At 30.8% G+C, this 16619-nt stretch overlaps 1 protein-coding gene across 11 annotated transcripts in view; it reads left to right on the top strand.

Annotated features, from left to right (window-relative positions):
• Positions 1-1326: 1326 nt before the first annotated feature.
• The window catches only part of LOC135127866 (F-actin-monooxygenase Mical), a 150079-nt gene continuing 134786 nt past the window's right edge, over positions 1327-16619 (top strand). For 10 of the 11 annotated variants that reach the window (XR_010280291.1, XM_064054522.1, XM_064054524.1 and 7 more), the window contains exon 1: positions 1327-1520. The gene's annotated coding sequence lies outside the window, so the exon portion shown is untranslated. Of the gene's footprint in view, positions 1521-1803; positions 1936-16619 lie in introns of those variants that run through there. The other variant, XM_064054518.1, reaches the window with a different exon arrangement.

Here is a 16619-nt window from a genome sequence, read left to right on the forward strand (position 1 = left end):
GAGCCGAGAATCAAAATAAATTCCCAAATCTTTTACAACATCACACCTGGTGACGTGTTCTCCATTTATTGTGTAATCAAATACAATAAGAGATTTTTTATTACCAAATGACACAATTTTACATTTACTAATATTCAAGAAGAAGTTATTATTAGAACACCAAATTGTAAGTTTATGTAAGTCCTCCTGAAGTTGCAAAGCATCATTAAGATCATTTATAATACAAAAAAGCTTAGCATCATCTGCATATAATAGAATGTGACAATTCAGTGAATCAGGGAGATCATTGATAAAAACAGAAAAAAGTAGGGGCCCAAGATTGGAGCCCTGGGGAACACCGGATACTGCCTTAAAGAAGAATGATGAAAAACCATTGTAAAAAACGTATTGCAATCTATCACTTAAGTATGATCTTATAAGTTCCAAAAGTTTACCAGAAAAACCGTACGATTCTAACTTTAACAATAATAACCTGTGATCAATTCGGTCGAAGGCCTTTGCAAAGTCTGTGTAAACAGTGTCAACTTGGGACTGATTGTCAAGTGCCTCTGAAAGAAATTGTGAAAAACATGTGAGATTTGTTTCAGTGGAGCGTTTACTCATAAAACCATGCTGTTGAGGCGTTATGTAATTCTGAATATGAAAATAGTTTTTGAAGTAATGTGGAGGAATCTCGGGGACCCGTGTGTTTTGTTTTTAAAGTAGTTTGAAAGAATCTCGGAGACGCCTTGTGTCTTGTTTTTGAAGTAATTTGAAAGAATCTCGGGGACCCCTTTTGTTTTGTTTTTGAAGTAGTTCGGAAGAATCTTGGAGATCCCTTATCTGCTTTTGAAGTAATTTGAAAGACTCTCGAGGACTCCGTGTGTTTAGTTTTTGAAGTATTTTGACAGAATGTCGAAGAACCAGTACGGGAAAAATTTAGACCAGGGTTTGAAGGACCTAAATTTTACTTCATTTAAAACTGTATAAAACTTGGATTCGGGCACCGGCGCCCGATTTTCAGATGGTCCTATCTGCCTCTTGTTATCAGTTTGGCCATGATCCACCTTAAATGACAGTGATATATTTCGCTCATAATGTGGAGTTTAAATAATTTAAAGCATAATTTAATTTGATATTCAGTTTGATTTACTTTCTTGATATGAATTCAATTACCCAACTAATTAATAATTGACATTCTAATTCCATGCAGTGTTGTTGTAAACGTGGTCCAACCACCTAATTGGTCGAAATTTGTGTCCACCAGTGTATCCCACCGATTTAAACCTTAGCTCCGCCCCTGTGGCCCCTCTCTCAATCCCGCCACCAGAGGCCGCTTCACGCTTCGAAATGTCAGTCGCCAGTTTGACGTTTACGGGGTGCAACCGTTCGCGTCAAAAACACAAATAACACAACCAGAATGTGAAAAATCGTAAAAACGCGAAACCGTCACGACAGACTTATCAGTTTATTGAACTCAAGTGCGAATTTCCTCTCCACAAGTGCGAGCACAAGCCGCTTCTCATCGATTCGTTTTGAAGGTTAGTTTTTGATTTTTATTTGTGCGTGGGGCGTCTTCACTCAAAAAGTCGGAGGCTGACCCCAGGGGCTTCACTAAGTCGAGCCAACACGCACGGAATGCGAATGCGTGCGTGTGCGTGAGCGAAATCCTTGAAAAATGTCGATAGATTTTCCCTTGATCCTTCCCCTTTGTTCATGTTGTTGTCAGCCAGAGAATCCCGGCTTAAAAGTGTTGGGATGGCTGAAATGTTCAGCGTTAAGAGCGCCGACAACAGACCGCAAATATTTTCGTTTGGATGTTTTATTTCAGTTGACTCGTGGAGGCGAAGGTGTGCAGATGCTGTGCGTGAGTGCGTAAATAATTGGATTTTCAGAGAGTGTTTGTGCGAGTGATCCTTGAGGAGTTGATCCTGTGTCTTGCAGCTTCGACCGGAAGTGAGTGTCTGTTTTATCCTTGCATTCGTCCTTCAAACGCGGATTGTCTCTGGGCGTAATTGTAGCGGTATTATTTATAATAAATTTTCCCACGTTTCCTAATAATAATGCCATTAATGTCAATGAATGCGACAGAGTCGGACAGTTTCAATCAGAAGAAAGATTTTTCCTTTCAGTTTCTACGGTTTCGTAAATTTACGGACTTGACAGTGTACAGCGATCAGGGGGGCAATTCTCTCGACATTTCATTGTTGCTAATGAAGATTTGTGTGATTCCTTTCAACATCAATTGGCAATTATTTTTAATTATCTTGTGGCAAATCTACGGAGTCATTTATATCCATTTAAAATTAAAGATAACTTTCAATTTATTCTCACGTTAATGGACGTAGGTATGAGGTAATGTCTAAAAGTAGATTGACACTTTTGCATTAGATATCTGAAGCTGTATTAATAAAAATGCGTGAGGTCGTCTGCTCCGAAATATTTTGATAAACGCATGCAAATAAATTACGATGAACAAGACAATAAAGCTTTGATATGGTTTTATGCTAATCGGGAAATTGGTGTCTGATAAAAAACTTGTTTTTACCATAGAAGTCACAATTGCAATTAACTTTAATGATGCGAAACAGTCAACAACGTAATTCTAACTACGGCTTGTTTATGCTGTGTTGATGTTTTACGTAAATCTCATCAGCGCCCGCCAAAATGTTTGCCGTCGATGTAGATGACCTTAGGAGAATCGAAATAAGAGGAATAAGATGTCCAGAAAAAATCGTTGCTCCGGTTTATGATTATTTTCTTGCATTATTTTATCTCGTTCAAACAATAGACACATTTCGCTTATCGTTTTACAATCTTCTACGAGCTTTGGGATCCCGAAAAACTCGAAATTAGACATTGTTAAAATCTTACAAAAACCAAATTACAGATTTCTTAGTTGTTTAAATATGTGCGTACTTTATTTGTTAATCATAAATGTGGTTTTCTCAGAAATAATGCCGCAATAATTTTCCATAGCTCATCGTAATTTTGAACACAAACAGCCTCCACACACTGAGATAATAAAATTAAACAATGACACAAAAAAAAATATTTTTGTTACACTACATTGAAATATTGTTTATCAAATAGACCGTAAAATGCTTCACGAAATATAATCTTGCTACGTTGGACCGTGCAGGAGGTAAACGAACCTAATTAAATTTTGTCTTGCATTGGTTAACACTCATGAAAATACGTACAACGAATTTTGAATTTTTAATTGTTAAGTTTGATCACATTCGGACAAATTTTTCAAAATTGTTGTACGCACGATTTTTACATATTTCGCAACGTGATTCAAGCTGCGTGCATTGTTTACACTATATATTTTATCAGTTCCATAAATTTTAGTTTGTTTTTTCGTATTTTCTGTATTCTGTTTCCTGGTATGAGTCATATTATTTTTATGTTATCTTATTTTCTATTCTTAGAAGTCGACAACGTGACAGGTGATTCGTATTTACAGGTAAAATAATGGGGAGATATTTTTTTAATTTATCGCTGATTAAAACAGCAACAAAACAATCAACTTTATTTGAAAATGTAATTTATGTGGTTCATTTTTACTGATAATGAATTTTTATGAAGTAGAAACATAAAAAGGTTTAATTAATGTAGTGCATTTTGATGAAAAACGTATGAAAGACGACTTTAGGTACAAAATTGTATACAACAGTAATGTGCCATGAGATTTAGGTAGATGTAATTATAATGACTCAGTTAAGTGTGACAACGCTGAAGTTACTAATAAAAATACAAACAATGCGCATTGCAATTGCCGTAACACAAATTTATGACACATTTTTTACTTCCCGAGTGTAAGCTAAGGAAGTCTTGTAATCTCGACGCTTCAAGTACGAAAAGGTCTCCCGTTTCCGTCTGTCTGTCTGTCTGCTGTGTGTTGAGACTTTTACTTTGTTTTCAAGTTTTGTACGTATGTTAGGAAAATTTGTCTGTTCAATTTTGTCAAATAAATGTTATTAAAATGTTAAAAGTAACATAGTCCTGAACTTGTGATTTATGAATCCGTTTCAAATTTTTATTCTAGATATCGAGATTTTTGGAAAAAATCGAAATTGTAAATATAACAATTTTTCGGCTTTTCAATTTCTCGACTTTTCAACTTTCGACTTCTCAGTTTTTCCGTGTTTCAGTTTTCAGTCTTCTTATTTTTCAATTTTTCGATGTTTCAGTTTTGGAATTTTTCGAATTTCGATGTTTCATTTTAGAATTTTTCTGTCTTTCGATTTTTCCATTTCTGTATTATTTAGTTTTTTGATTTTCCAGTTTTTCGATTATCGAATTTTAGATTTTTCGATTTTTTTAAATTTTCGATTTTTTTAAATTTTCGATTTTTTAACTTCGATTTTTCAATTTCTCAATTTTTCTGTTTTTTCAATTTTTCACCTTTAAAATTTGAGAGTCTCCAATATTTCGATTCTACGATTTTTCAATTCTTAAATTTTAAATTTTTCAATTTTTGTATGTTTCATTCAGTTTTGGGATTTTTTAATTTTTCAATAATTTCATTCTATAAATTTTATTATTGGGTTTTTCAATTTCTCGATTTTTCAACTTTCGACTTCTCAATTTTTTGGTATTTCAGTTTTCGATTTGTTTTAGTTTTTTTTATATTCTTGAATTTTTGAATTTTCTGATTTTTCAATTTCTCGACTTTCCAATTTTTCGATTTCTGAATTTTTCGAAGTTTCAGTTTTGGAATTTTTCATTTTTCTATTCTTCAATTTTTCTACCATTTTTCAATTGTTTGATATTTCATTTTAAGATTTTTCAGTCATTCGATTTTTCGAATTTCGAATTTTAGATTTTCCGGTTTTTTTAATTTTCGATTTTTGACTTCGATTCTTCAATTATTCCTCTTTCGTCAATTTTTCATCTTTCAATTTTGGGATTCTTCAATATTTCGATTCTATGATTTTTTAGTTTTCAGTTGGGAATTTTTTAATTTTTCGAGATTTCAACTTTGGAATTTTTCAATAATTCGATTCTACAATTTTTCGTTTTTGCGACTTTTCGATTTTTGCATTTCCCGATTTTTTAAATTCGATTTTTCGATGTTTTAGTTTTGAATATTTCAATATTTCGATTCTCCAATTTATCGTTCTTTTTTCGATTTCTAAATTTTAGATTTTTCAATTTTTCGAGATTTCAACTTTGTAATTTTTTAATAATTCGATTCTACAAGTTTTTGATTATTCGGTTTTTCAGTTTCTCGATTTTTCAACTTTCGACTTCTCAATTTTTTGGTATTTCAATTTTGGAATTTTTTTAGTTTTTCAATTTTCTGATTTTTCAGTTTTTCAATTTCTCCACTTTTCAATTTTTCGATTTTTGAATTTTTCGATGTTTCAGTTTTGGGATTTTTCATTTTTCTGTTCTTCACTTTTTCTACCATTTTTCGATATTTCTCCTTGGAATTTTTCAGTCTTTTGATTTTTCGATTTTCGAATTTTAGATTTTTCAATTTTTTAAAATTTTCGATTTTTTAACTTCGATTTCTCAATTTTTCGATGATTTGGTGTTGAATTTTTCAATTTTTCGCTTCTTAAATTTTAGATTTTTCCATTTTTCGATGTTTTAGTTTTCAGATTTTTCAATTTTTCGAGACTTCAATTTTGGAATTTTTCAATACATATTTCGATTCTACGATTTTTCGATTTCTCGATTTTTTTGTTTTTCGATTTTTCAATTTTTTGACTCTTTCAGTTTTGGGATTTTTTAAATTTTCGATTTTTTGCCTTCCATTTTTCTCAATTTTTCGTTTTTTTTTATTCAATTTTTCTTTCAATTTGAGGATTCTTCACTATTTCGATTCTACGATTTTTCGATTTCTCGATTTTTCCATTCCTAAATTTTAGATTTTTCAATGTTTCGATGTTTCAGTTTTGGGATTTTTTAATTTTTCGAAATTTCAACTTTGGAATTTTTCAATATTTTGATTCTACAATTTTTCGTTTTTGCGATTTTTCGATTTTTCTATTTCCCGATTTTTAAAATTTTCGATTTTTTGATTTGAATTTTTCAATTTCTCAATTATTCGATGTTTTAGTTTTGAATTCACTAATTTTTCGTTGTTTTTTCAATTTTTTATCGTTCAAATTTGGGATTCTTCAATATTTCGATTTTACGATTTACCGATTTTTTAATTTTTCGGTGTTTCAGTTTTGGGATTTTTTAATTTTTCGAGATTTCAACTTCGTATTTTTCAATATTTCGATTCTAAAATTTTTGATTTTTGCGACTTTTCGATTTTTTATTTCCCGATATTTTAAATCTTCAATTTTTCGATTTCTCAATTTTTCGATGTCTTGGTTTTGGAATTTACAATATTTCTATTCTTCAATTTTTGGTTGTTTTTTCAATTTTTCATCTTTCAAATTTGGGATTCTTCAGTATTTCGATTCTATCATTTCTCGATTTTTCAATTTTTTGATTCCTAAATTTTAGATTTTTCAATTTTTCAATGTTTCAATTTTGGAATTCTTTAATTTTTCGAGATTTTAACTTTGGAATTTTTCAATAATTCGATTCTATAATTTTTCAATTTTTCGGCTTTTCCATTTCTCGATTTTTCGATTTTTCAACTTTCGACTTCTCAGTTTTTTGGTATTTCAGTTTTGGATTTTTTTTTTGTTTTTTTGTTCTTCAATTTTTCAATTTAAATTTTCTGATTTTTCAATTTTTCAATTTCTCGACTTTACTTTTTCGATTTCTGAATTTTTCGATGTTTCAGTTTTGGGATTTTTCATTTTTCTGTTCTTCAATTTTTCTACCATTTTTCAATGTTTCGTTATTTCACTTTGGGATTTTTCAGTCTTTTGATTTTTTGATTTTCGAATTTTAGATTTTTCGATTTTTTTAAGTTTTCGATTTTTTGACTTCGATTTTTCGATTTCTCAATTTTTCGATGTTTTAGTTTTGGATTTTTCAATATTTCGATTCTTCAACTTTTCGCCCTTTTTTTAATTTTTCAGCTTTCAATTTTGGGATTCTTCAATACATATTTCAATTCAACGATTTTCGATTTTTCAATTTTTCAATGTTTCGGTTTTGGATTTTTCAATATTTCGTTTGTTGAATTTGTCATTTTTTTTTCAATTTTTCATCTTTCAAATGTGGAATTCTTCAATATTTCGAATCTACGATTTTTCGATTCTCAAATTTTAGATTTTTCAATTTTTCGATGTTCAGTTGTGGGATTTTTTAATTTTTCGAGATTTCAACTTTGGAACTTTTCAATATTTAGTTTCTACAATTTTTCGTTTTTGTGACTTTTCGATTTTTCGATTTCTCAATTTTTCAATGTTTTAGTTTTGGATTTTTCAATATTTCGATTCTTCAATTTTTCGTTCTTATTTCAATTTTTCATCTTTCAGTTTTCTTCTTTACTACATATTTCGATTTCTAGCTTTTTTAGTTTTTCGATTTTTCAATTTTACGATTCTTAAATTTTGGATTTTTAAATTTTTCATTGTTTTAGTTTTGGATTTTTCAGTATTTCGATTCTTCAATTTTTCGTTATTTTTCAGTTATTCGATTTCTCGAATTTTTAGTTTTTCGATTTTTCAATGTTTCGATTATTAAATTTTTCGATGTTTCAGTTTTGGGATTTTTTATTTCAACTTTGGAATTTTTCAATATTTCGATTCTATAATAATTTTTCTATTTTCCGATTTTTTGATGTTTTGATTTCTTGATTTTTAAATTTTTCGATATTTCAAATTTTCAATTTTTAAAATTTTTGAATTTTCAGGTTTTCGATTTTTAAATTTTTCGATTTCTTGATTGCTCACGTTCTCGATTTTTGGAATTTTCAATTTTTCGATTTATCGAGTATTTTAATTTTTAACTTGGATTTTTTAATTTTGGTTGCGATTTCTCAATTTTTCGATTTTTCGGCTTCTCAGCTTTTCGATTTCTCGATGTTTGAGTTTTTGTATTTTTTGATGTTTCAATTTGCCAATTTTTCCTCATTTCAATTTTTGGAATTTTTCAATTTCTCAATTTTTCAGTTTTTAAATTTTTCGATTTTTCAATTTTTCTATATTTTAATTATTCAATTCTTAAAATGTTTGATTTTTCGATTTTTCAGTGTTTCGACTTCTCGGTCTATCGTGATTTCGATGGTTCAATGTTTTCAGTGTTCAATTTCTCGATTTTTCAAGTTTTCGATTTCTTTTTAATTTTTAACTTTTCGGTTTTTCAATTTTTTCGTCATTTCAGTTTTGGAATTTTTCTATTTCTCAATTTTTCAACATTTTCATTTTGGGAATTTTTCAATTTTTCGATATTTTTTATTTTTTGATGTTTCAATTGCTCTCGATCTTTCTTTTTTCAGCTTTTCGGAGTTCCGTCAAAATAACCTTCAAACTATTTTTTTTTAATTTAAAATGCATGTGCAATTCATCGGCGAGACCTGCGTCAAACACAAAATGACGCAATTCCTGTTTTACCTACTTCCATAGTGTTACTCCAGTTTTATTGAAAATTATAAATAAATTCAAAACTATTCAAATTTTAATAATAGCACGCTTTAAATATTTGCAATATACATAGAATATTTTTTCTTCTATTTATTATATTTTTCATGTTTCTTTAATTGCGTGAGTTAAATATTAATACGGCTACGTCAGTACATTATAAGCACGTAATTAGTTTTATTAAAGTTAATTAGTGTTTTTCTACCATGAGTCGCATGCTTTACACTCTGGAATTTTCATTTCTAATGCGGGAGCTACGAACAATTTTAGAATTAATCATTTTATTCAAAATATTCGTAGAATTTAGTATAGAACTCAGTAGGAATCAATAATTAGGAGTCTTGACATGGCATCTAGACCAACAAAGGAGACCTGAAACAAGAACATTGAGCTCGGTCGGCGGTTATTGTGAACCAACATAGAAAGAACTTGTCACTATTACTCATAACTTTGAATCATCTTATAATTTTTAAATAATTGGTTTTCAGGGAACTAACCGTAACGCGTTTTTTGACTTTTCTTTTTTTATTGTACGAATTTCAAAATTTCTGTTAGTCATCCCTTTGGAAAGTTGATGACGTCATTTCAAGTTGTTACGCTAATTACACACTAATTTCAATTTTTTCGTTTTGGAAATGGAAAAAGGGAATATTAATGGTTCGTACTTTAGGAAATAAATAACCGACTAGTAAATCATGCAAACCGGGGATTTCTCCAGAGGGAAAATTTGACCCCTTCTTGGAATCTTTTGCATATTAATGTCGACTACGAAACATTAATCGTTAAAATCCCCCATAATTTTCCCCACTCTGAAAATATGCGGGTAGATCCGACCTCCGTGTATCCTATTCGAACCGGGAAAACTTCCACAAACGAAGAATATTTCGGGAAATTCAAATCGTGACCAAACCTTTCCCTGAATATAAATTATTAGCCGGTGTTTATTTCTGGTAGCCATCTGTTTCGCAATTCGTTAGAGCTTAATTCCGCTCAAATCGATAGTCTAAAAGCCACCAATAAATAAAGAATCGGGCCATCCAGCAATTTCGCTATTTTTATTATGTCTCAATTATTAAAACGAGCCAATCAACATTAATGCGCGTAAACGAATGATTTATGCCCGCTCTACATAACACATCGGAGTCGCATAATCAGATAATTTATTAGTGAATTCAGGTGGGACGGATTAGTCCAAAAAAACGAATTTAAAAATGCAATTAAGAAAGGAATTTGTTTTGCGATGCCGTCCATAAACACCCACATTGTGGCCCAAATATAAACAGCCGCAGCTTCAAACATTTTCTCGATTACATTGTGGAGATAAGTCGCGCGTGGGTTTTCACTTTTCCGAAAAGTCTCGCAGAAGAACGTAAGAAAAATTTCGGTAAATTTTGATTACCTATTACGGTCTATATGTTATTTTATAAAATTTAAATAGCATTTACCATGCAAAATTTTGGGTTAACGTCATCAAATTGTCGGTGGGGATGCATTGACACCGCAAACGCGAAGGTGGCGTGTGAATAAATAAACTTTTCCTTTCGACGTCGGATTTCCGCGCCACTCCACCACGGTCTAGCCGTCGGCGAGCTGGAAGATCAAGGGTGGCTGTGCTCTCGGCCAACGCGATCTCGTCGATCAGCGATGAGTCATCGGCCCACACTGCGGATGCCGACACGATCGAAACGTCCCGCCGTCGAAACGTCGTACAGCACAATACACTCGGTTCGCGGAGCGCTGGATGTGGTTCTGCCACCACAGCCGCCTCTATATTTAGAGGCGGACGCCGGCCAACGTTCGTTTGTCATTGGGAAAAGGTTGGGAAAGTCGATGACGTCGCAGGGCCATTTTGGTCTTTTGAAATTCGGTTGAGTCATATCTTGTCTTTCTCTTTTTCGCTCTCTTCTCTGTCTTGTTAAATGCGAAAGTCTGAAATATTTTTCGCAAAAATTAACAAGGGAAAATGGATTGGTTGTTTACCGCGTGGTGAAGTGGGTCTTTGTTCATTTGCGTCACGGATTTGGCGAATTGCGATAAGGTCTGACGTTTGGGAGGTATCGTAAAAATCGATAGGCTTTTGTGCATGATTGTCGTAGGTGATTGCCGATGGTGGAATTAATGGGTGTTTTGTGTTTGCGGCACCATGATGCTGAATTTAACGAGAAATATAACGTGTTTGTGTCTGGTATGTGCGATAGTTGGCTGTTATCTGCAGTAAATTATAAAGATGGTCAAAAGGAAAATCGAAACCATGTCGTGAAGATAGATAAACATGAACGGAAACGCAGTGAACGTGGAGAAAGTGTGGTTGGAGTAAAGCAAAAGTAGTTTTCTGTGTTTATGTGATACCTTTGTACTTGATTCACATTTGCAAAAGTACGGGAAACGGTGCCCTATATACATAGTTTCACAAGATTGAAATTTGTTAACTTTTCTTGATTTTTTCGACAAACCTTGTTTGTTATTTTAAAAATAAAGCTGGATTTATAAGCCACAGGTACCACAAAGGTTGTTTGTATTGGAATATTTAAAACTGATCTTATGTAACTAATAACCCGTACCCCGCCACTGACTTTGATTTGATTGCGTTATGTTACGAAAACGCGTTGACTTATCAGTTTGCACTTCTCCACTGATGATAGAGCTCGATTAACGCTCAAGGTTGTGCCTGTGTTTTTATAATAATAATAATAATAAACAAAAATAAGGCGGATTCATAAAGCACATGTATAGGAGTAGATTATTTCTTACCTTACTTCTTTAGGTTACCCTTGGAAAGTAAAAATGTTGATGGTTGCGATTTAAAATCATTTAAGTGCGTAAATCTTGGAATTATTTGTGTTCTAATTCATAACAACTAGCAAAAATAGCAGACAAAATTGAGCTACCATGCATTTTTGGCAGAGAACTTTGATGAATCATTCTGCGTAGTGCACTAAAAATTTCCAAAGATTGAAATCCAAACATTCTTAAAGAAATCTCTAAATAAAAATGTTTATGATTTAAAATTGTCTACAAAAATATAGTTTTTTTTTTTTCATAAAAAATTGTAGTAGGTATGACGCAGATGCATTTTTTTTTAATTTGTTTAAATCCAGGTAACAACTTCCCTCGCAACAAACCCCGTTTTTTTTTCAAAGGGCGCAAATTCCAAGGGGACGTGGAAATCGAAAAATGAAAAATTTTAAAAACCGGGAAATTGAAAAATCGAATGATCGAGCATTCGAAACAGCAGAAATTCGAAAAATCTAAAATTAAAAAATTCCCAAAATTGAAATTTCAACATTTTAATTGAGAAATCGAAAGTCGAAAAGTCAAAAACTTTTAAAAATCGAAAAACCGAAATGTCGAGAAATCGAAAATTCGAAATGTTACAAAAATTAAAAATCGAGAAATTTAAAATAACTGAAAACTTGAAAATCGAAAAATTGCAAAATCTAGAATTTAAAAAATCGAAAAATCGCGAAATCAAAAAATGTAAAAATCGAAACATTTAAGAACTAGAAAATTGAAAAGTTGAAACACCGAGAAATCGAAAAGTCGAGAAGTCGAAAAATTGAGAAATCGAAATAGCCCCAATCGAAGACTGAAAAATTTAAACTTGAAAAAAATTGAAAAATTGAACAGTCGAAAAATCGAAACATCGAAATCTCAATAAATTGAGAAACCGAAGATTCGAAAAACTGAAAAAATTCCAAAACTGAAATATCCAAAAATCGACTAATCGAGCATTCGAAACATCAAAAATTCGAAAAATCTAAAATTTAAAATTTCGAAAAATTAAAAGAACAGAAATTGAAAAAAAATCGAAAGTCGAAAAGTCGAAAAATTGAAATCGAAATATTAAAAAAGTAAAAATCGAGAAATCGAATCTAAAAGAAATTGTAAAATAGAAAAATGAAAGAACCGAAAATGTGAAATTTAAAAAACTGAAAAATTGAAAAATCGAAAAATGTAAAAATGGAAACATAAAAAAATTGAATCACCCAGAAATCGAACAGTCGAGAAATTGAAAAATTGAGAAATCGAAGTATCCACAAATGGAAAAATTAAAAACTGAAAAATTTGAACTTGAAAAAAATTGAACAATTGAACAGTCGAAAAATCGAAACATCGAAATCTCGATGAATCCAAAAATCGAGTAATCGAAAAATTGAAAATCGAGAAATCGAAAAATCTAGAATTTAGAAAAGTGAAGAATTTGAAGAATCAAGAATCGGAAAAATCCCAAAATTGAAATGTCGAAAAATCGGGAAATCAAAAAATGTAAAAATTGAAACATGGAAAAATTGAAACACCTGGAAAACGAAAAACCGAGAAGTCGAAAAATTGAGAAATTGAAATAGCCCCAAATCAAAAAATTGAGAATATTTTCAGAGTCGAAAAATTTTGACAGTCGAAAATCCGAGATGACGAGAAATTGAAAATTCGAAAAATCGAAATACATATTATTAAAAAAATTAAAAAACGAGAAATCGAGACATCAAAAAATCGTAAAACTGAAAAATGTGAAATTTCAAAAAACTGAAAATTTGAAAAATCGAAAGACTGAAAATTCAAAAAAAAATCGAGAAACCGAAAAATCTAGAATTTAAAAAATCGAAAAATTGAAGAATGAAGAAATTGAAAAATCCCAAAGTTGAAAGTGTCGAAAAGTCGGGAAATCAAAAAATGTAAAAATCGAAACATCGAAAAATTGGAGATTTAAAAAGTTGAAAAATTGAGATCGAAAAATCGGAAAATTGAAACACCCAGAAATCGAAAAGTCGAGAAGTCGAAAAATTGAGAATTCGAAATAGCCCCAAATCGAAAAATGAAAATTTGAAAGTCGAAAAAGTTTAAAAATCGAAAATCCGAGATGACGAGAATTCTAAAATTCGAAAAATTGAAATACATATTAAAAACATTAAAAAACGAGACATCGAAACATTAAAAAATCCAAATATTAAAAAAAATAAAAATCGAGAAATCGAAACATCAAAAAAATCGTAAAATTGAAAAGTGAGAATATACAAAATGTGAAATTTAAAAAAAAACTGAAGAAATTGTAAAATCCCAAAGTTGAAAATGTCGAAAAATCGGGAAATCAAAAAATGTAAAAATGGAAAAATTGGAGAATTGAAAAGTTGAAAAATTGAAACATCGAGAAATCGAAAAGTCGAGAAGTCGAAAAATTGAGAATTCGAAATAGCCCCAAATCGAAAAATTAAAAACCGAAAAATTTAAACTTGAAAAAATTGGACAATTGAACAGTCGAAAAGTTGAAACTTCCAAATCTCGATAAATCGGAAAATCTAAGAATCGAAAAACGGAAAAATAACAAAACTGAATAATGAAAATCGAAAAATTGCAAAATCTAGAATTTAAAAAACCGAAAAACTTAATCAAAAAACTGTAAAATCCCAAGACTGAAATCTTCAAAAATCGGGAATTCAAAAAATGTAAAAATCGAAATATCGAAAAATTGTGAAATTTGAAAAAAGACTGAAGAAATTGAAAAATCTAAAAATTAAAAAATCAGAAAATTGAAGAATGAAGAAATTGTAAAATCCCAAAGTTGAAAATGTCGAAAAATTGGGAAATCGAAAAATTGAAACATCGAGAAATCGAAAAGTCGAGAAGTCGAAAAATTGAGAATTTGAAATAGCCCCAAATCGAAAAATTAAAAACCGAAAAATTTAAACTTGAAAAAATTGAACAACTGAACAGTCGAAAAATCGAAACATTGAAATCACGATAAATCGAGAAATCTAAGAATCGAAAAACTGAAAAAATTGAACAATCAAAAATTCTGAAATGTCGAAAAAACGGGAAGTCAAAAAAATGCAAAAATTGAAACATGGAAAAATTGAAACACCGGGAAATCGAAAAGTCAAGAAGTCGAAAAATTAAGAAATCGAAATAGCCCCAAATTGAGAAATTGAAAGTCGAAAATTTTTTAAAATCGAACATCCGAGATGAGAAATCGAAAATTCGAAAAATCGAAATATTAAAAAAATTAATAATCGAGAAATCGAATCATCAAAAAGTCGTAAAATTGAAAAATGGGAAAATAGAAAATGTGAAATTTAAAAACACTGAAAAATTGAAAGACTGAAAATTAAAAAAAAAATCGAGAAACCGAAAAATCTGGAATTTAAAAAATCAAAAAATTGAAGAATGAAGAAATTGAAAAATCCCAAAATTCAAATGTCGAAAAATCGGGACATCAAAAAATGTTAAAATCGAAACCTCGAAAAATTGGAGAATAAAAAACTTGAAAAACCAGATCAAAAAATTGAAACACCGAGAAATCGAAAAGTCAAAAAATTGAGAACTCGAAGTAGCCTCAAATCGAAAAATTAATAATTGAAAAATTTAAACTTGAAAAAAAATCGAAAAATTGAACAGTCGAAAAACTGAAACATCGAAATCTCAATAAATCGAGAAACCTAAGAATCGAAAGACTGAAAAATTCAAAAATCAAATAAAAAAACTGAAAAATCCCAATATTGAAATATCTTTAATTTGCGAAATTGCAAAGATTGTTATACAGTTTTAATTTTTCTTCCAAAAATCTCGATATCTAGAATCAAAATTCAACACGGATTCATAAATTATTATTATTATTTTGTAAAATTTAAAAACATTTAATTTTACTATCTACACGACATTCCTAATACAAAATATAAAATTTAACAACAATCGGTCCGGTAGTTCCAGAGATTGTCTAATAAAAATCGACACAAACGGCGGAAATTTTTTCGTACTCTGAAACGTCGCGAAAATACGAAAATAGCCAGTCTCCCGATGGATTTGAATACAGTACTTCCATAGCTTACGCTCGGGAAGTAAAAATACTATACAAAATACGAAATACCTAATGAAATGTCAATAATACATATATTAATAAAAGAACAAACAAAAACAGCAGGAAAAATATTTTGAAAGCTTTATTTTCTTGTGATTAGATTGGCTACCTACAAGTATTTTCTATAGGAACGATGTCAGCTTTTGGAGAGCGTTTGGTTCACTCGTGCAACGTATCAGGATGGTCTGATTTTTACTATTGTAATAGGGTTCATCTGGCGAACGGCCACTTTCATGTTTGCTCGACGTTTTATAATTCCTAGAGCACGAAAAAATATGTGTCCCTTTTCCGTCTGTCTGTCGTCTTCTCTAATCTGACTGATTGTTGTGAAATTTTGTATTTAATGTATTTTAGGAATCCAAATTTTATGGGTTAATTATTACCTCTTTTTATGTAGTCGAGGACAATTTTAAGTTTTATTGCCTGAATTTTGAGCCGAAAATATTTAATACATATTTTTCTTGTGCCATCCGTGGGGAGACTCCCGGGCAGGTAATAAATAAATCATGCTCCAAACATTTCTGTTAAACTCAGCAGAGCCGGATTAAATGGAATTCCACTTTTGTTATGGGGAAAGGTAATAGTACATTCCATAAATTTGGGTAACTATTGCCAAACCTCACATAAAAATAATAACCACATTCGAGAAAGTTGCTGTTTGCCATGTTACAAAAGAGTCTTAAATCCAACCCTGAACGAAACGATAAGGGGGCAAAAGCACGCATCACATTATTTACAATCCTGAATTTGTTCAACTGTAAACATCTTAACTTTACCACAACAGAATTATTTTATTGGGGCTATATAATCTTCCAGGTTTCGAAGAACGTTTCGATTTCAGTTTTCATAACAATGCCATAAAATGATCATCCGTTGATACAAAACCCAGCATCGAAAAAGAAGAGGAAAAACGAAGTTTCTTCTGCTATAAAAAATAAATATAATAGTAAGACCTATTGCTGGAGGGTAAAGAAAAGTTACTCATTAAGGCTACGTTTGCCGCCGATCAAAATAAAACATTTTTTAGTGTATACTTAAAAGACTGCCAAGATTTTCCAAACGGAACACTTTCTAGTCTATTTTTCGGACGGTGCGGTTACCTCTAGTAAATAAATCGTATGAATTTCGACGTAGTCATACGCATGAGTGCTAAAATAACGGCTTACAAAGATACCTATAAATAGCATTCGCGTGCCGTGTATGAAATATATCAGAACGTCATGGCGTTAGATCTAGAAACCCTTAGTATCATTGCGAGTCTCCCTTCCGGTGCTCCAGCCCTTCTA

This window comes from Zophobas morio, unplaced genomic scaffold (assembly GCF_036711695.1).
Source record: "Zophobas morio isolate AGI-343-1 ecotype UQ-CSIRO unplaced genomic scaffold, CSIRO_AGI_Zmor_V1 ptg000012l, whole genome shotgun sequence".
In the NCBI taxonomy this organism is placed as follows: Eukaryota; Metazoa; Arthropoda; class Insecta; order Coleoptera; family Tenebrionidae; genus Zophobas; species Zophobas morio.